This window comes from Heterocephalus glaber, unplaced genomic scaffold (genome assembly GCF_053883595.1).
Source record: "Heterocephalus glaber isolate CG9 unplaced genomic scaffold, H.glaber_assembly_v1.0 deba00001504, whole genome shotgun sequence".
Lineage (NCBI taxonomy): Eukaryota > Metazoa > Chordata > Mammalia > Rodentia > Bathyergidae > Heterocephalus > Heterocephalus glaber.
This window is the reverse complement of record NW_028258324.1, coordinates 74,237,213-74,255,468: the sequence shown is the minus strand read 5'-3', so window position 1 is coordinate 74,255,468 and position 18,256 is coordinate 74,237,213. Positions and strand designations below refer to the sequence as shown.

Here is an 18,256-nt window from a genome sequence, read left to right as displayed (position 1 = left end):
CCTAAATCTTCATTTCACTAGGCAGATTCCCGGAGTGGAATTGCTGGGCCACAGAATAAGGACCATCATCCTGCCATATTTGTGGTTCTGTATTCATAGATTTAATCAACCTTGGATGGAAAATATCTGGAAAAAAACTGCTTCTGTATTGAACGTGTACAGACTTTTCTTTGTCATTATTCCCAGAACAATACAGTAAAACAACTATTCACATGGTATTTCCATTGCATTACTGTAGGTAATATGATTTGTGCCTAGCTTATGTGCAGATACTGCACCATTCCACGAACAGGACTTGGGCTTCTGTAAATGTTGGTATCTCTGGGAGCAGGGGATCCTGGCACCAATCTACACAGCCAGGGAAGGATGACTGATGTGAATATTCAACTTTATAAGAAACTGCACTATTATAAGCAGCCAAACTACTTCCCAGATTTGCATTCCCACCAGCAGTGTAAGGATTCTAATCGCTCACACCTTCGTCAACATTCAGTATTGTAAGAACCACCCATTTTTGCCTTTCTAATCAGGATGTGGCCACATCTCATCTGGTTTTAATTTGCATTTTCCTAATGATTAATGATGTCAGACATCTTTTCATGTGCCTGTCTACTACCTGTTTATCATCATTGAGGAAATGTCTGTTCTCGTGTTTTTCCCACTATTTTATTTGAGGTACTGGGGATTGAGCCCATGGCCTTTGCCGTGAGCTACATCCCAGCCCTTTTTTAAAACTTTTTTTTTTTTTTTGGTACCAGGGATCGAACTCAGGTCCTTGCGCTTGCAAGGCAAGCGAGGGAACCACTGAGCTAAATCCCCGGCCCAAAATTTTTTTTTTTTTTTTGGGGGGGGTACTGGGTATCGAACTTGGGTCCTTGCACTTGCGCAGCAGGCAACGAAACCACTGAGCTAAATCCCCGGGCCTAAAATTTTTTTTTTAATTTTGAGACCAAGTCTCACTAAACTTCCCAGGCTGAGGTTGAGCTCACAACCCTCCCTGCCTCAGCCTCCCAAAGAGATGGGATCACATACATTCACCACCACACTCAGCTTTTTGATCACTTTCCATTGTGTTGTTTTCTTATTATTAGAGCTTGAGAGTTCTTTATATATTTTGGAAACAAGTCCTTTGTTATAGGAATGGTTTGTAAATATTCCCCACCAGTCTGTAGGTTTTTTGTTCAGTCTTTTAGTGAGAGAGTTTTAAATTTTGGGGAAGTCCAATGTATCCATGTGTTCTTTAACAGCTCATGCTTTTGGCATCAGATTAAGAACTCATTATCTAATTTCAAATCATTATGGTCTTTCCTGTTTTGCTCTAAATTTTATAGTCTAATGTTTCATAGTAATAGCTATAGTTATAGCTGGACATTTAAAATGTTGTTTAAAGGCTTAAATATTATGCTATTTAAACTTTGAGACTTGTTTAAATCCTGCGGTGAATGTTGCTATTTTTGCTTCACCAGGCAGTGAGGCTGCTGAGTTCAGACTGAAAGTTCCAACACAAAAGCTATGTTTGCAACATCAGTTTAGCCATGGAAATCTTGGCAGTGCTCTTCAGATGTATCACAAACGTCCATCTCTCAGGCTGGAATCCGGGGTGATCTATCTGTTCCTTTAGTGCTCAAAATCTCCAGTGTGCGAATTGTGACCAGAAGTGCACAGTGTGCCTCAGGAGGGGAACTCAGAGCTTGGATCCTGCTGCTAACCGCCCTGCTCACAGACAGCTGCTCTCTGCAGCTCCTCCTCCTCCATGCTGTCTGGTCTCCTGGGGTCTCCTCTTTTAGTCTCCTAGACAGAAACCCCATTCCATTCCACCCCACACTTCCGTGACTGAGCTTGCACTTGGGCTAGAGGGTGGGAAGACAGATATTTTTAAAAAGCAGCAAGGTTAGCCCTGCCTTCTTGGGACATACAATCCACCGCTACCCTCTACCACAGGATCAGCTGGTCATGGGGATGAGAGAAGAGAGGTCAACTCCGGAGTTCCCTCCCTTTCCAATTGCTCGTGCCAGGCTGAGGGTGCCCGGAGCTACTCTGAGCCGCTTCCAGGACTCATCTGCAGTATGGCTACAGTGAGTTTGGCTGAGAGACACCAGAGGGGAAAACTGAACTCACTCCCAGGCTGGCGGTACTAGGATTTCTGGTGTTTTCTCACAATCTGCCTGTTGTTATTTACTTTTCAAAGTCCTCAAATAGCTACTCCAGGCACTGTGTCACATTCAGTGGGAGAAATGGGTAAAGTGTGCTTATTTCATTTACACAAAACCTAAAATCCAGCTTTAAGACTTTATCACAGGGAGGTAATTTAAGAGGTGTCCTAGGGAAAATGCACATTGTTTAAGACAGCTATAGAGCTTGTGTTATTCTTTGCAAGTAACAAAATCTGGTTGTTTTAACAAATCTGGCTGATTTGAGTCTTTAAGGATATTGAGCAGATTTAAGAGTGTTGGCAAGGAACCAGGTGTGTGGCACACATGTAAACAGCACTCTGGGGGGCTGAGGCAGGAGGACTGCAGGTTAGAGCCCAACTTGGGTGACTTAGTGACTTTGTGAGATCCTGCCTCAGAAATAAAAAATGCCAAGGACAGTTAGGCTGTAACCTGAGAGACTGTGTAGCATGGGATGCCCCCCAAATCCGTGCGCTAGCTAAGATTTAGTGGCCGCCTAAGAGCACCCAGCTTTGGACCCTGTGGATCGCATCCGACACCTGGCATCACTCACCCCGCTGTTGCTGTAGCCGCCTCCGCCTCTGACACGACCTCCACAGTGACCTCCGTCCTCCCTCCTGGTTCACACCCTTCAGACACGTTCACATCGCCTGTCCCTGGAACTCTCCCCTGTAGCCCCTGAGGACACTCTTTCTAGCTCTTTTTTTGAACGTGTTAACTTTAAGCACTGAATTCTACACCAAAGGTGACAGAGGCAGAGTTTCAGGGGAGCCGGACACTCCTGAGAACGAGCTGCCAGAGGAAAGCCTTTGTAAGCAGCAGGGCAGAGCTGGGTCTAAGTGACCTTCCCAAGGGGCTGCCCCTGTCACGCGCGGCACAGGCGAGGTGTAAACAGCGCCCCCGTGGGATTCCTCATTTGCGTACTTGGGACGAACCGGGGCAGCTCTGCTGCTCATTTTCATTTTGCCTTCGACAAAGTTCCCACGGCTCGTGTCCCTTTCTCTCTCACAGCTTTCCGCTGGCTGCATAATTAGTCCCAATTTGTGCTATGTCAACCTCACCCCACCAGATCCCACGAGATTCCGCTCCCATCACGTGCCCGGGCCACATGGCGCCAGGGGCTTCGGCGTGGCACGAAGGGCGCAGCTTGGAACACAGGGCCTTCCGCCATCTTCCTGGCCATTGCCTTTCTCCCCGCCCTCCTCTCATCCCTCTCCTCTTCCCACTTCTCCAAATCCTGAACCGATCTCAAGTCCTCTCCTTTTCCTTTCGTGGGCCTTTCTCTTCTTACCACACCTTATGAGACCCCTCCTGCTTCCCAACGGCTTAAGAAAATACTTCTTTCAACCTCAACCAGTGCCCTCCCCGAGAGAACATTTGGTAAAGAATATATTCCCTCAAAGCAACCACAATTAAATGTTTTTCTTCTTATCCCTCCAGTCAGTTCAAGAATAACCAGAAGAGGATCTGGGGAAGATTTAACCTACTTAGGGGGAAAGGATACATGGTTGCCTGTGTCTCCTCTCTTGAAGAAGCTTATGAAAGTAGCCCCAGTAGCCAGGACGCTCTGAGGAGAACCCCATTGGGGAGAACAATGGCTAAAAATAGTATTTGAGAGGAAATATCTGAGAGGAAAATGATGAAAATGTTGACCAAAGAGTTTAAAGTGTCTTTGAAGAAAAAAGAAAAATAAAAGGACAGCCAACTTTTTAAAACTACATGCAAGTCACCTTCTGTACTTGCTGGAAAGGAAAAGGTATTCACCCAAAGGTGTGGGCTTTCAGCCATGACCTGAAAAGGGTACACCGGGATGGCAGAGAAGAATGAGCAGTGCCCAAAACTCTGGAGAGATCACAAAAGGAACAGCTAGAAGCAGAGCCATCACCATGGGGTCAAAACCAGGCACGACTGCTTCCAGGGGACAGGTGTCAGATGGGCTGCCATTTCCGGGATGGACGCATTCATGGGAACTGGATGGTTCCACAAGGGACTGAAGCCAAAGGAAGCTGGTTTTAAAATCTTACTACAAATGTGTTTGTGAAGCCAGGCCTCAAGCCACCTGGCAGCAAGGTTCTTCTCTGGTGAAAGGAAGTGGAAGGCCCTTGGGGGCCTCCTTGCTTCTTACACTTCTGGCTGTCTCATTTTGATCTTCCCTTGGGTTGCTTCCATTTCTCTTGTAGCTAAGGGCCTGTCACATGCCAGGAACTCTGAGGAGCTCAGGAATTAATGAGACTGCTACCACCCCAGCAGTTCATGGCCTAGTAAAGAAAGAGGTCTAATAAAACCCAGAGCTGAGGAGGAAGACTTCTAGTTACACTTCATAGAAGGAGTGGCTTGAGCAAAGCCTGCAAGAATGTACCCAATGCCTCGGATGTGGCAGGCTAAAGGGCTTTTGATAGGTAAAAGCAAGAGTGTCTGTCATGTGCTGCACACCAATGCTTTCCATGGGTTATTTTACTTAAGTTTACTTTAATAATTTATTGATTGATTCTATATATCAGATTTTAGGGATCTAACCATGATCAGTGGAGTCTCTTTCCTCATGGAAGTTAAGAATCAACTGATACAGCAGGCAGGATATGCCCATGTCCTAATCCACAGATGCTGTGAATATGTTCTGTCACATGGCAAAGGAGAATTAACGTTTGTGTTAGTCTGCTTTTCATCATTGTGACAAGATACCTAAGAAAATCAACTTACAGGAAGAAAGATTGACTTTGGCTGATGGTTTTAGAGGTGTCAGTCCATGGTCACTTGGCTCCATTGCGTCTGGGCCCACAGTGAGGTAGGAGCATCTCCATCTGGGGACCTTTGCGTGGTGTCCTGTTAGCGCTGACCACCCCACTTTGTCACCAGCATTTGAGGCTCCTGGTAACTATACCATAATTCTCATGAGCCACAGAAGTGGAGTGCTGGGATTTTAGATGGTCCACAAGAGAAGGAACTTGAACTCTCGAAGCACCTGGCCACACAACTCCAGTCAGGGCCATGTGGCCCAGAACCATGCAGTAGTCTCTCCTATGCCTTTGACCCTAACACACAGAGAGAGTGTGTCAGTCGAGGTGGGCTAGGGTTGCCTATGATAACAAAATCTGCCCAGCATCTCAGTGACTTAAAAACAAAGCTTACTTCTTGTTTGTGCACCATGTACACCATGGTTCTGCCTCAGCACAGAGCTCCAGGAGCCGGGGTGATCAAAGATCCACCTCAGAAGAGGTTTCCATGACCACCAGAGCAAGAAAGAAGGTAGAGGCCAGCCACACTCTGGCTCCTGAGGGATACACCTGAAAGAAAAAAAACTCTTCTACCCATACTTTCTCAGCCAAAGCAGTTGCATGCACGCCTCCAAGTCTAAAAGGATGAGGACTTACAAACCATCACAGCACATGCTGCTGGCACCCCACCCAGATCTCCTGAGATTCCTCCTGTTGATTTGGATGCTGTCCTGCCCACTGCTGTCCCAGGTCCTTCGCTCACGGTCGACCCTGCCAGGCTTCTCTACAACATCATCCTTGGGCAACTGGACCTGTCATGTAAGCATGTGACAATCACACTGACACCTCCCTGGGTGGCCAGAGTGCAGTGATCAGCCTGAACTCTGGTGTAAAAGCCCTTCCGCTCTCCCCAGGTGCAGACGACACCCCACAGCTCACTGAGCAGCTCCGGGTGGAGCTGGATTCCCCGGAAGCCACACTCTTGCATGCTCCCGCTCTCCCTCCCCACCCTGCATCCCTGACACCTGCACTGCTTTCTGCAGACATCTCTCCCTCGATAAGCTGCATGCACACAAATCCCCATCTGAGGCTCTGCCCTGAGGGAACTTGGCATAAATTACACACTGCACCCTGGAAGAAGAAGAGGGGGGAGTAGATGGAGCAGGAGGAAGAGGAGGGAAAAAAATGAGGAGGAGGAGAAAGGAGAAGGGAGAAGAATGAGGAGGAGCCAGAGGAGAAATAAAATCCTTGGGGGCAGCTCTCATGGCTGTCATCATGAGGACAAATGAACCGAGCATCACACACTGAGCTCCTCCAGGCAAAACTGGAGACAAAGTCTTACATTCAAGGAGGTTATTTGGGAAGTGGTCCCAAGAAAGAGGAGGGAGGGAGAGGGAAATGAAACCAGGAAGAAGGGAAAGTTAATACAAGGATTCACTCTGGTCAGCCGGGGCTCCATGGCACAAGACCTCTGAGCAGCAGTCAAACGCATCCCAGGCCGCCAAGGAGGGAGAACAGGGGGAATTCATCCTGAGCTCCCATCCTGCTGCTAAGGTGGCCATGTGGGTAGCCATTCCTTCCCGATTCCTGATCATGAATGCAGAAATTCCAATAAATTCCCACAGACCCTGCAGCTCGGCATCAGAGATGCCCTGGGAAAGGGACAAGAGGTGCTAGACCCAGAGCCAGCACTGACTCTGCCTTTGGTGTCCACTGCAGCAGTGGCGGACGCCTACCCACGCCAGTCCTGTCCCTGCCTGAACACCCTGCAGGAGTTCCCCAGCCCGCTGAGGTGTGAATGCTAGGGTCACAAGCAATTGTCTTTCGCACCCTTCTTGTTGTCCTTTACCATTCACAGGTATAATTTGTGCAGTTAGAAAACACAAACCACCAACCCATGCAGGGCTCAGAAGACCCTGGTTCCGGGGAGCTGAGGGCACCCACAGCGCCCTCCGGACGTGAGCTACAGGCCAGGGGAAGAGCCCGCTGCCAGAGGATGCCCTGATTTGGCCCCAAGTATTCCTCAGCTGGATTTGACCCTCAGCGTTGTAAAGCTTGAGGTTTCCCCAAAGCCTTGCAAAACACCATCCACCTCCCAGGTGGGACACCTGAATCTGCAGTCAACAGCAAACCAGTACACCTGGCTTCCGTGCAAGTCCTGGCTCACGCGAGAGAAACAGGAAGAAGGCATGGTGTGCCTGGCTCGGCTGAGATGCCTGCACCCTGGCAGCCTTTCCAGGAGCACAAAGGCAGTCAGTCCAGCTCTGAGGCCCCTGCTGCCGCTGCTCTGGCCATTCAGGAGCCCTTGCAGGCCACGGCCAGAGGAAGAGGCGTCTGCCTCCTTCGATTTAAAAAATGAGGACCCCAGATGCCCACTCCTCAAGCCACTTTATCATTTACCCTGAGAAGTGAGCGACACGGTCAAGCCCACCCTGGGACACAGGAAGAGTGTATGGCAGGTGACAGGCGGCAGCCAGCGGCAGCTTCAGTAGGGACCCGGTTCTTCCCGAGGGCCACCAGACTTTGCCGTCCCAAGTAGAAGCAGCACGGAGGTCTGTTCAGCTCAGCCTTGCCCAGAAATCCACACCAAGGCCTTCAGCACACCGGGGACAAGACTGACAATCTCCCTTCTGTGGCATCCCGTGCAGCCTCATGCCCTCCTGTGGACAGGACTTGCAGTTAACTGAGATAAGCCATGGATGGTCGGGTTCAGCATTGGCCCCACTCGGAACCACGGCAGCATCTCCCAGGAAATCAAAGTGTCTTGTCCTCTCCGAGCAGCGAGCTCACATGGCGGGCAGCAGCTGGTCTCTCAGGTCACAGATGCGGAGTGGACCAATCGAGGGTTTTGTCTGCAAGACCTGTGTCGGAGTCCTAGCTCTGTGAGTTCATCACTGAGTGATGTTAGAGAAGAAGCTTAGCTGTTTTCTCACTATAAAATGGAAATAAGACTTCCCACCCAGCCCCTACTTTTCCTTCTGATAAAAGACCACGTCTTTTCTCTCCTCATTGCCCTGCATGGCAAGAGTCAGACAGTGCAACGGTCAAGCAAGACACAGACTCGCCTTTCTCTTCTTGCTTCTGGAAGCTGGCTTAACCTTCTTAGGCTGAACTGGAATAACACCCAACAAGTGGGTTGGGTTTTAGTAATTAGACCACGGCAAGTGGGGCTATATCGCACACGTGTTGGGGTCAGAAGATCATCTATAATTTAGAGAAGCAATGAAATACTTGTTGGCGGTTTGGTTTTCCTGTGAGTGAGAAGTCATGACCTTTTCGACACATCCGGAAGCGCTGGTGAAGTGCAAAGGTTGGCGCTGTCAGAACTGCACTCTGTCAGTGGCTGCATACTTTACGTTATTGCTACGTAACTCATTCTGTACCAAATGGACTGGACTGCCGTAAACAAAGTTACCCAGAAGATGAGGGATGGTAATAAAGATTTCCATGAACATCCCAAATGCACAAATTTCCAGCCAGCTTGTCTTTATCTACATTGAAGTCTCAAATGGGAATTTCTGCAAATTCATAATATTTTGAAATCTGTCTCTCCTTCAAAACTCAAAAATAATCGCTTTGTTTTTAAGAGCTTTTAAAACGGGATGTTTTCCCCACAGTTTCCATTGGACACCATCTAGCCCCTGTGGGACCACCGACTTGCACGTGAGCAGTTCTGGGGATTTTCTCTGCTCCAGATTCTCACACACTCTGAGCTGTCTCAAGCGAACAAAGCAGGATTCGCTCAAGTTTGTCTCTTTCCAACCCGGCAGCGAATGTTCTTCTGAGAGCCAGGCTTGCCACTGTGCACTTGGCCTGGTGCTGTGCCCGGGGGGCCTGGGCTCCTTTGGAAGGAAGAAAACCTGGGCCAACTGCACGGAAGGGACTCAGTACAGCTATGACATAACCACTCAGAGAAGGGAGGGTTGGGAAGGAATAAAATGATGGCTCCCGGTGCCTCAGAGTAGTGGGTGCTGCTTTTTCTTTTTCAAAAGGCACTTTCAAAACACCGTTGGGTTCCACAAGAGACCTCCTGTGACCGTTAATCTTGATATGTCAGCTTCATTGGATTAAGAAGTGTCTCGAAGATTGGCAAAGCACACTGCTGAGTGTTTCTGAGTGGGCCATGGAGGTGTGGTCCACATCCGGGCCCTGGGCCTTTCCTCTGGCACTGTTCTCCTGTGGTTTCCAGCCACCATGCACTGAAGAGCTCTGCTCCACCACACCCTTCCACCATGATGCTTCTGCCCTGGAGCCAGCTGATGGGGCTGAATTCCCTCAACTGTGAGGAAATTAAACCTCTTCTCCCATATGTTACAAGTGCCAGGTATTCTGCCCGGCGATGGGATCACTGACTAACACACCTTTAAGAGCCTGGGGCCACACTCCAACCACCTAATGGGTTGTGGGTCCCCATGTAGACGGGGACATCCCCTGTCTTCCCTGCAGAGGGCACAGAATGCTCCTGCCTGGAAGGCCACACAGAGTTGGCCAGTGAAGCTTTTGGGCTTCCAGCTCCTATAACCCATCCAGAGGCGAATGGTGTCACATTGCTCTCCCTAATCTATTTTTATTCCCCAAGCCTGTTTCTTTGCATGGACCGTATAACCATCTATGACAAAGAACCCGTGGCCTTTCGTCTATGTTTAATGGCTCTAGAAATGGCAAGGCTGAAGGCAGCTGGGAAGGATTAGAATTGGACCGGAAGTCTGTCTGTTGGCAGGAGAGCCACCCAGATTGAGCGGGGCTCCCAGTGATCATGTTACCAAGCGATGAGTCTTGCCGTGTTCCTGTGTCTCTGTCCGCGGGAAGGCTGACGAGAATGGAGAGCTGCACGTACCCAGGGTCCCAGCCTCTGCTTTGGAGGCCACACTGTGTGGGCGGAGGTTGGAGGTTCCAACCGAGAATCCCAGTGGCTACTGTTTAGGAGATAGGCTTTCTGCACTACACACCATGCCGAGGTTTTGCGTACATAGTGTGGCTGCTTTCTCCAGCAGTGCTGTGCGCCACTCTTCTGTTTCAGAGATGGAGAGCTGCGGTGGGATCGGCATCCAAGAGCCAGGCCAGAGCCTGGTTCCCAGGAGGCAGTGGCAGGGCACGCTGTTAGGTTCTCCTCCCCCGACACACAGCCAGGTAGCAGGGGCTGCAGGGCTCCACAGGATGCCAGGTAGCACTCTACACACATGGGTGGGGTTCCACCGGCCAGCTCCTACAGACCTCTGCCTGTGGCCTCCTTTGGCCACCTGAGCCCCCTCCACCCGTGTGTGGAGCAGCAGGAAGGACTACAAAAGCAGGGCCCCAGAGGCGCAGCCCTCAAGCAATGGCCACGATAGCTCGGAGTGAGTGGTCTTTCGAGGCTTCCTTCCCCCAGAGACAGAAGCTACAGGATGTTGAGGGTGTGGGCAGAGAGCAGGCTGGCTTCCTGTAGGGAGTTAGCGCACATGATGAGGGAGGCTTGGCGAGACCCAAACCTGCAGGCAAAGAGTCAGAGTCTGAGTCCCAGGCAGAGCTCCCTCTTGCTCAGGGGAGGCGGGACTTTTCTATTCAGGTCTTCGACTCAAGAGAAGGCGACCTGCTGTTCTCCAAGTCCACTGATTTAAATTCTAATCTCATCCAAAACACAACTTCACAGAAAGCTCTCTCCTTCTAGAATAACGTCTGAGCAAGCTTCCAGGGCCCGCAGCCCAACCAGGCTGACACCCACTGACCAGCACCGTGTTTTGCACGTCCCCCAGGTCCCTGGCAGGACTGCGCTCTGCACACCACGGTGGTCGGTGACACGTTCTGCGCCCTCCCACCTTCTCCTTCCCCCTCTCGATTCCCAGATAAACTTCTTGATCTTGAAGCCTGGTGCCCAGGTTAGCTTCAAGGGAGACTGAGGTGCAACAAGACCTGTTGCTGCTACCAAGCTCCCAAGAGGGTAAGTTAGATGTGAATCCTGCTCTGGTCCTATGTCCAAACCACCGCCACCACCTGGGTGGCCGCGTGCAGTGATGAAGTGTGTGGCCACAGCTGTGTGTGTGGCCACAGCTCTGTGTGTGGCCAGAGGGGGCTTCCTGGAGGAGTGGGAGGAGAGGAAGGAGGTGGAACGGGAATTTTTTACAGTAAAAGACACACTGCCATGAATCCTCCTCAAAACACTCCCCCTGACTTCAAACACATTCATCCCATTTTTCTTACCACTTTCTGAAGCAGATCCGAAGCCTTCTTTCCTGAGTGTCTTTAGTTGTGCTGTTGTGGCTCCTCAATGTCCCGAATTGATTCAAACTATTTCACTTTCATTTTGGCTCTGGGGAAGAGCCAGGAGTCACATGGTGCCAGATCCAGTGAATGAGGTGGATGAGGACACAGTGTCGTGTTTTTACAAGCTGCTTTTCCATTGGAAGACACTCAGCAGCAGCATTCACCATATTTTTGATCACACCTCATGTAGACACCCACAAAAGAGGACTCCAGAGCTGCTTCAGAAAGTGCCAAGAATGATGGGATATGTGCATTCAAAGAGGGGGTAGGGGAGGATTTTGAGGGGGATTCGTCTCTGCTGTAAGAAATTCCCTTTAATTCAAACACTCATCATATTTGCTGATCACCCCTTGTGTATCTCAGGGAGGGCGAGGCTGGAGTTCTGCCTGCCGTGGTCCAGGCTTTGATAACCCAGATAAAGCCTGCTGACAGAGTGGGTCTGACCCTGTCCCCTCAGGAGACCCCTCTCCCTGGAGACATGGCTGCCCGCCTAACCCTCATGGAGGCCCACAGTAGGTGTCGGGCCTCAGGCCAAAGAGCTGGGGATACCATACGCTGTGCACAGCCCACCATGCCAGGGTTGCCCACTCTGTGTTCTTCCATGTCTGCCGTCTTCCCCCGGGGACCCTCCATGACAGGCCACCATGCGTCCGGCTCTCTGCTATCCGCTGAGCCCTGCACCTGGCCCACACATCATGGGGGCCGCATCTCCACCCCATCCTGAGCTTGTCCTCCCCTGTGCCTGGCCACCGGTCCCAAGGCTGGACGCCTGGTCTCAGAGGCCTGGACAACGGAGTCCGCCATGACGACTCCCAGCCTGGAGCAGCAGGAGGAGTGGCTGGGTGACATTTAATCACTCAAGACCCTGAAGTAACAGCCCTGCCCAAGCACCCCATTTCCTGCTGCAGGAGATGGGTGCTCTGCACTGCTTGTTTCAGAGGTGGGAAGACACACCAGCAGGAAGAAATCGATGAATTGATGGCCTCCCTCCAGCTCCAAAGGCCCTGAATCAATTAATTTCCGAGGCACAGGGACTGATACCAAACGGACCCTCAACCAGCTCGAGTTGAACGCAGCAGATGGTTGGTGGATGAGCAGGAAGGTGTATCCCCAAGTTCAATGGCGAAATCAGAGAGGACATCAGAGTCGCCAAGCGGGTCTGGCTCTCCTTCCTCCCTCAGAACCCCTGTCCCTCTCCAAACACAAACATGCCCTCCCCAGCACCCAGCTCACAGGGCAGTGGAGAGGCCAACAAAAATCAAGACACAAAAAGACTTTTAAGGAAAGAAAATAAGGAGGAATAGAGGGGTTGAAAGGAGAGGAGAGGAATGAGAAAAAAAGAAGCAAAATACATCATGTACAGGTACAAATTCTCTATGATGAATGTTATCATTATGTATATCTGAAATGTATCATTATGTATATCTGAAATGTATCATTATGTATATCTGAAAAGAATAAAAAGGAAAAAAAGAAATTGTAAGTAAAAAAGAACGTCCTCTGCTAGAATGTGTGCTCAAATAACCAAATCAAACTCATTTATTATCTGCCTCTCCGTCTGTTCTTAATAGAAAGCAGTTTCACACATTCCTATGGAAACAACATAGTTAACCCTAAGTTGAAGTTAAAAAAAGGAAAAATTTTCCATACAAATATAAAATATCTATGTATTGGGAAAAAAATCAAGAAGCAACTGTTCAGGTTCTGCCAAGCCCCACATGTATACAGCACTGGTTGCCCTGCAGACTCGGGGTGAACTGCTCTGTGGGCCTCACTTTGCAAGGCCCCAGAACAATGATAGGATGGGTATGCATGACCAGATTGGTCCTCATGGGTATCCATACTTCAGGGCTTGTTCATTGACCAGACTGGTCCTCACCAGTATCCATATTTATGACTGGTCCATTGACCAAATTGGTCCTCATGGGTATCTATCTGTACTTCAGGACTAGTCCACTGACATTAGACTTCTGCATCCCTAGAGAGACATGTGTGAAAGTGCCCATGTGGGAAAGTGGCAGAAAAAGTCATAAAGCATGATAGCTTGTTCCCTGGCACTGTGCTCAGGACTCTGCAATTCCTGTTTTAGGACAGACACTGCCACCTCCCTGCCTGAAGATGTCCCATCCATTGGTGAGGGGCCTTGCATGAGGTGTTGTAGACTCGCTGAGGGACAGCGAGAGGCCACAAGCAGGAGAGAGACCTCCCTCCAGCACAAACGCAGTCAGATACTGGGTCACCTTGGTCGGAGATTTAGGAGGGAAGGAGGCTGGGCACTGTGACGTCATCATACTCTTACACAAGAATGCACACAAGATGGTCAGGCTGGTGACTGGCACTCTTGTGCCTTCTTCCCTCCTCTCCGTGTTAGTCTGCCTTTCTGGTGACTTTGATAGGGCCCCTCCTGGTGTCACCTCAGACTTGGTTACCTACCTCTACATCCCCAAGCAGGAATCCAGTCGACTCTGGGATCCTTCCAAATCAGGTCACTTAGGCCTTTGACTAGCGTAGAGCTGGACTTCACAAGGGCCACCCAGCAACAGCAGAGAGGTGGCATAGGATGGACCAGAACAGGGCAGACACTCACTGTCCCTTGGCCAGGAATCAAGGCAGCCTTCCCCTTACAGGAAGGAGGGACAGGAAAACCCAAGGCCCAGTGAGGACACGAACCTCGCTGTGTACATGTAGCAGACTCCCTGGAGGAGAACGGGTCTGCTAGGTTCTTCTTTATGGTCAGGTTATCATCCCTGGGAGAAGGTAATGAAAACTAACTATCTTATTTCCAACTGAAAAGTGCTTTTACGTGTTTTCTTTTGGGTACCAGGGATCGAACTCGGGTCCTTGCACTTATAGAGCAGGCATCGGAACCACTGAGCTAAATCCCTGGCCCATGTTTTCTCTTTTTGAAAGAAGGCCAGCTTGATGTGCTTATTTTGAGAACCTTTGAAATCTAGGACTAGGGCTTCAGCAAAGCTCTTTTTTCCCTTTTCCTGTAGCCAAATGTGCAGCAGGTGTAGCGGGGAGGAAGAGGCCAGGTGGGCACAGACAAAGCCCCCCGGACCTGTTCCAGAAACAGACATCAGCCCCTCCACCTCTGAGGCACCACAGCTGTGCCTGTCACAGCACACACAGCCACTGCAGCAACGCCCTTCATGGATCTGTCTAGAGCACGGTCACCTCCTTGTCAGATCAGATGAGCTCTTTATATATTACTGAGATTTGCCTTTATCTGCACTGCAAATATTTCCCCAAGCTGTCTCTTATCTATTAGGTGTTGTAGGATTTTACCATATAAATGTTTTATTTTTCCACATAATCAGATTTTTCTCTTGCTGCTTCTGAGAGTCTCCTCTTGGTTGCTGGTGATGTGAACAAACACTTCTTACCTCCTAACACTTGGCAGATCGTGCTTAATGCCACACATTTGAAAAAGTCTGCCTTGAATCTGGTCATTTGAATATCCCTCCTCCAATTAGAACCACATGATGTCTCCCAATTTTAATCCCAGTAAAAGTCAAACTTCTTAGGCCACCGTAAGTCACACAGTGGAAAGGCACTCACAAACCCTTTGATACTCCTCCCATCTGGGAGGGGGAGGCGTCTCCTCCTTCACATGAACTTGATGACTTACTTCTCATGAACGTAACGAGGTGAAGGTATTGACAGGTCGCTGCCCAGGACTGGTGTGGCTCAGGCTTGTTCCCCAGAGACTCCCGTGCTGCAGGCTTGGTCCTCAGTGTGGTCATCAGCCCTGTAAGAGGTGGCGCCTCGGTGGCAGTGGGAAGATCATTGGGGGCCGTGCCATCCAAAGGAATTCTAGGAACCAGCCTCCCTCTGTCTTCCTGACTTGAGTTGGGATTCCTCATCCCAACACTGCTGTCCTCCATGAGGTGATGCTACCAAGAGGGGCTGTGCAAGAACCTAGGGAATGCTACTTGGGTTTCCAGCCACCACACTGTGAGATAAATAAACCACTTTTCTTTCTAAGTTAGCCTGCCTCCGGTGTTTCATTACAGTAATGAAAACAGACTAATATAGCCCCTGCTAAGATGATGCTGAGAAAAGGCTGTGGTTTCCATCCTGGGCACATCCTCAGCCTCTCTCCCTTCTCTTCCTCTCTCCCTTCCCCTCCCTCACAGCTCTCATCCCAAGGGAAATAAACTCACATGGTGAGAAAAGGAGGCTTTGTACCAACAGCCAGTGAAGACTGAAACCTGCCAAGCCCCATAGGCATGAGCTCGGAAGAGGGTCTTCCCACCCCAGTCCAGCCCTGGCCCACAGGGTGGCTGCAGCCTCATGAAAGAATCAGAACCAGAACCCGCTGGCTGAGCCACTGCTTGGTTCCTGATCCTGAGTGGCTCTCTGAGACTTTGAGCATTTGCTGCTTCGCACTGCCACGTTCTGGAATCATTTGTCATCTAACAATAGACAAGCACAACAGTGATAAATTGTTCCCCTTGCCCCAGGCTGCACATTTCCTTATAAGGCAAGTCAAATTTTACATCTTCACTCTACTAGATTTGGTTTTCTATATGCAGCAAGGTATATCCACATACTTCTCCCAGGATGAATACTGTTTATATTATTCATTACAAGCCTATGGGCTCTTGACACAGGAGTCATTTAAATAAAGCAGGACCTCTTTCTGGATTCTCCTCTGTTCCACCTGTGAATCCATTGCTCCCTAAGCCAACAGTGATCACTGGGTGGGGAAGGAGAGGGAGGCGACTTGGGACACAGAGGGGTGGAGCCACGGAGGGGACACAGATGTTGCCAGAGGTGCTCCAGGAAGCAGAGAGAAGTACCCTGGTCTTCTGCTTCCTCACATCTTCTGCTAAAGCCTCTCCTCGGCTGAACTTCCCAGGAGAGAGAGGAGGAGGAGGAATTGGCTAGGAAGAGCCTGGGACAATGACACAATTCCAAGAAACTTTCAGCCCCACTGACTGGAGACCTCAGGCAACAGCTGCCCATCAGAGAGGCCCACAAGGCCCCACCTCGCTCGGTCACTGGCTGGGAGGAGCCATGGGGAAGTAGTTTCTGTGCAAACACCACGGTACCCCAGCAGAGCTGCAGCGGGAGCTGCCGGTCGGCCCCACACCGTCCGCAGGAGAGCAAGAAGCACATCCCCACAGGCCCTGCCTTGGTTTGAAAATTCAATATATATTTAAATCAGTGGAACAGAACCACAAGTGGCCTCTAACTGCAAAGCATGGTGTGTTCTCTAACCATATAAACACCTGGTTGGCATCGTGCGTTGTCCAGACACATGTCCCAGGAGAAAAGCACACTCTATTCCGTCTTTGAACTTGCCACAAAATAACTACCTGGGGGGAAAATCAAAATACATTCAATGTGTTCACACTGTCCTGCATGTCATGGCAGCATGGCCACCATGCTCCCAGCAGTGTCCTTGGGCAGCTTTGGACACAGGGCAAAAGCCAGCCTCTGCCCACATGCAGCTCACACCTGGAGGGGGAGATGTGGCTCCCAGGGTGGGGACATGGGGAGCCTCGGTCTGAGGCTGGTCAGTGCCTCAGGGAAGGGCGGGGCGTCACCAGACAGGTCAGCTCAGGAAAACCCCAGAAGAAGGAGCAGCTGAGCCAGGGTGGAACAAAACCAGGGTTTTTGCTCTCTCCAAATGACTCACGACTTACGTTCTGTGCTCCAAGTGCTGCCCAACGGTCATTATTACTGACAAGCGGAAGTCAACATTCAATGCTTAGGACTGGATTGTGAGGTAAAAGAAGTGAGTTTCTTTTCATTACATTCTAGGGCATTTCTGCCCATTCTAGGGTATTTATGACACCAAATATATGAGGTTTTCCTCATGCCAACAAATTCCCATCCTTGCAGACACCACATGAGGCTCCTGCAACTCAATTCGACTCTGGCTCCACCTGCACTGAGCACCAGACCCCATGGGTCCCAGGGCTCAGTCCCACCAGCCTGCCCACACTTCAGATGCCAGCTGGCAGTGTAGGGTCCCTAGGCGACCCACACTTCTGTCCAACTTGGCTATAAATCAGAGATGTCTGTGAACGCCACCCTTGTGGGTTTGATAATTCACTAGAAAAGCCCACAGAACTTTATTTACTATTACCACTGGTCTTAAAGGCTATTTGGAAAGGGTGTGAAGGGGCAGCCAGCTGAAGAGGGACATGGGGCGAGGCCCAGGAGGATGCTGAGCATAGGCCCTTTCGTCCCCATGGAGTCAGATTGTGTCACCCTCTCGGTGTGAGGATGCATTCATCAAACCAAAAATCCCCAACCCTGCTGTTGAAGGCTTACCGAGGCCTGGCTGACAGATGTGATTGCTGAGCCTTCAAGCACAGGGCCGTCTTTCTGGCTGCTTGCCCATGGGGGGCTGTCTAGGAGCCCCCACTGAGAACCATCTCATTAGCACGAGGAACCTGCTCTCGGCACTCAGGGAATCCACAGGTCTCAGGCACTGAGGGCCACGACCGGGCATAAAGACCAAATATACTCATCCCAACCTTCATGATGTTTGTTAAGTAACACAATTACAGTGCAAGTTTCAGGATGCTATTTGCAGCATTTCTGTACAAATAGCGCATTACAGATGCAGGTAGTGCTTATCTCCGATAAATAGCACCCAATTCAGAGTAATTTCTACTGTATTTCCTCCTTAGCACTCTCTTAGCTTAAGAGAGACCTATTATCTGCTATATAAAGACCTCGATCAGATAAATGCAGCTTTCAGAGTTCAGAAGAGTGTCCAAGGCTGATTGGAGGAAATACCACTTATTCTCCTGTATTTCCATATTGATGTTCCCCAGGCTTCCTGCTTTCTATTATTTGCTCATTATGGCTATGATTTAAAAACTATGACTATGAATAATTTAAAATATGTAAAGTTAAGGTAACTGCAACATCCACTCTGCTGGACTAGCCATAGACTCTGCTTCAGAGAGACAAGCTCATAAGACACACCAGACCTCGGCCAGTACAGCTTTCCTTGGCTTAACTAAAGGGTAGAGGACATGAACCATCCTGGCATCCACAACAAGGGCAGAGCAGAAGGCCTAATGAGGTAGAAGAAATAAAGGTAAGTAGAAAGGCGACTATGGAAATTGTAATTCTAAAAAGGCACTTTTAAGAAAACTAGCGGTG

General features: G+C 49.8%; 1 long non-coding RNA gene across 1 annotated transcript in view; it reads left to right on the top strand.

Annotated features, from left to right (window-relative positions):
• Positions 1 to 15,115, top strand: part of LOC101708235 (uncharacterized) — a 139,882-nt gene extending 124,767 nt beyond the window's left edge. Inside the window, exons 3-4 of the long non-coding RNA XR_002394570.2 lie at positions 3,612 to 5,704; positions 6,744 to 15,115. This is a non-coding gene — a long non-coding RNA (uncharacterized LOC101708235). The remainder of the gene's footprint in view (positions 1 to 3,611; positions 5,705 to 6,743) is intronic.
• The last annotated feature ends 3,141 nt before the right edge of the window (positions 15,116 to 18,256 follow it).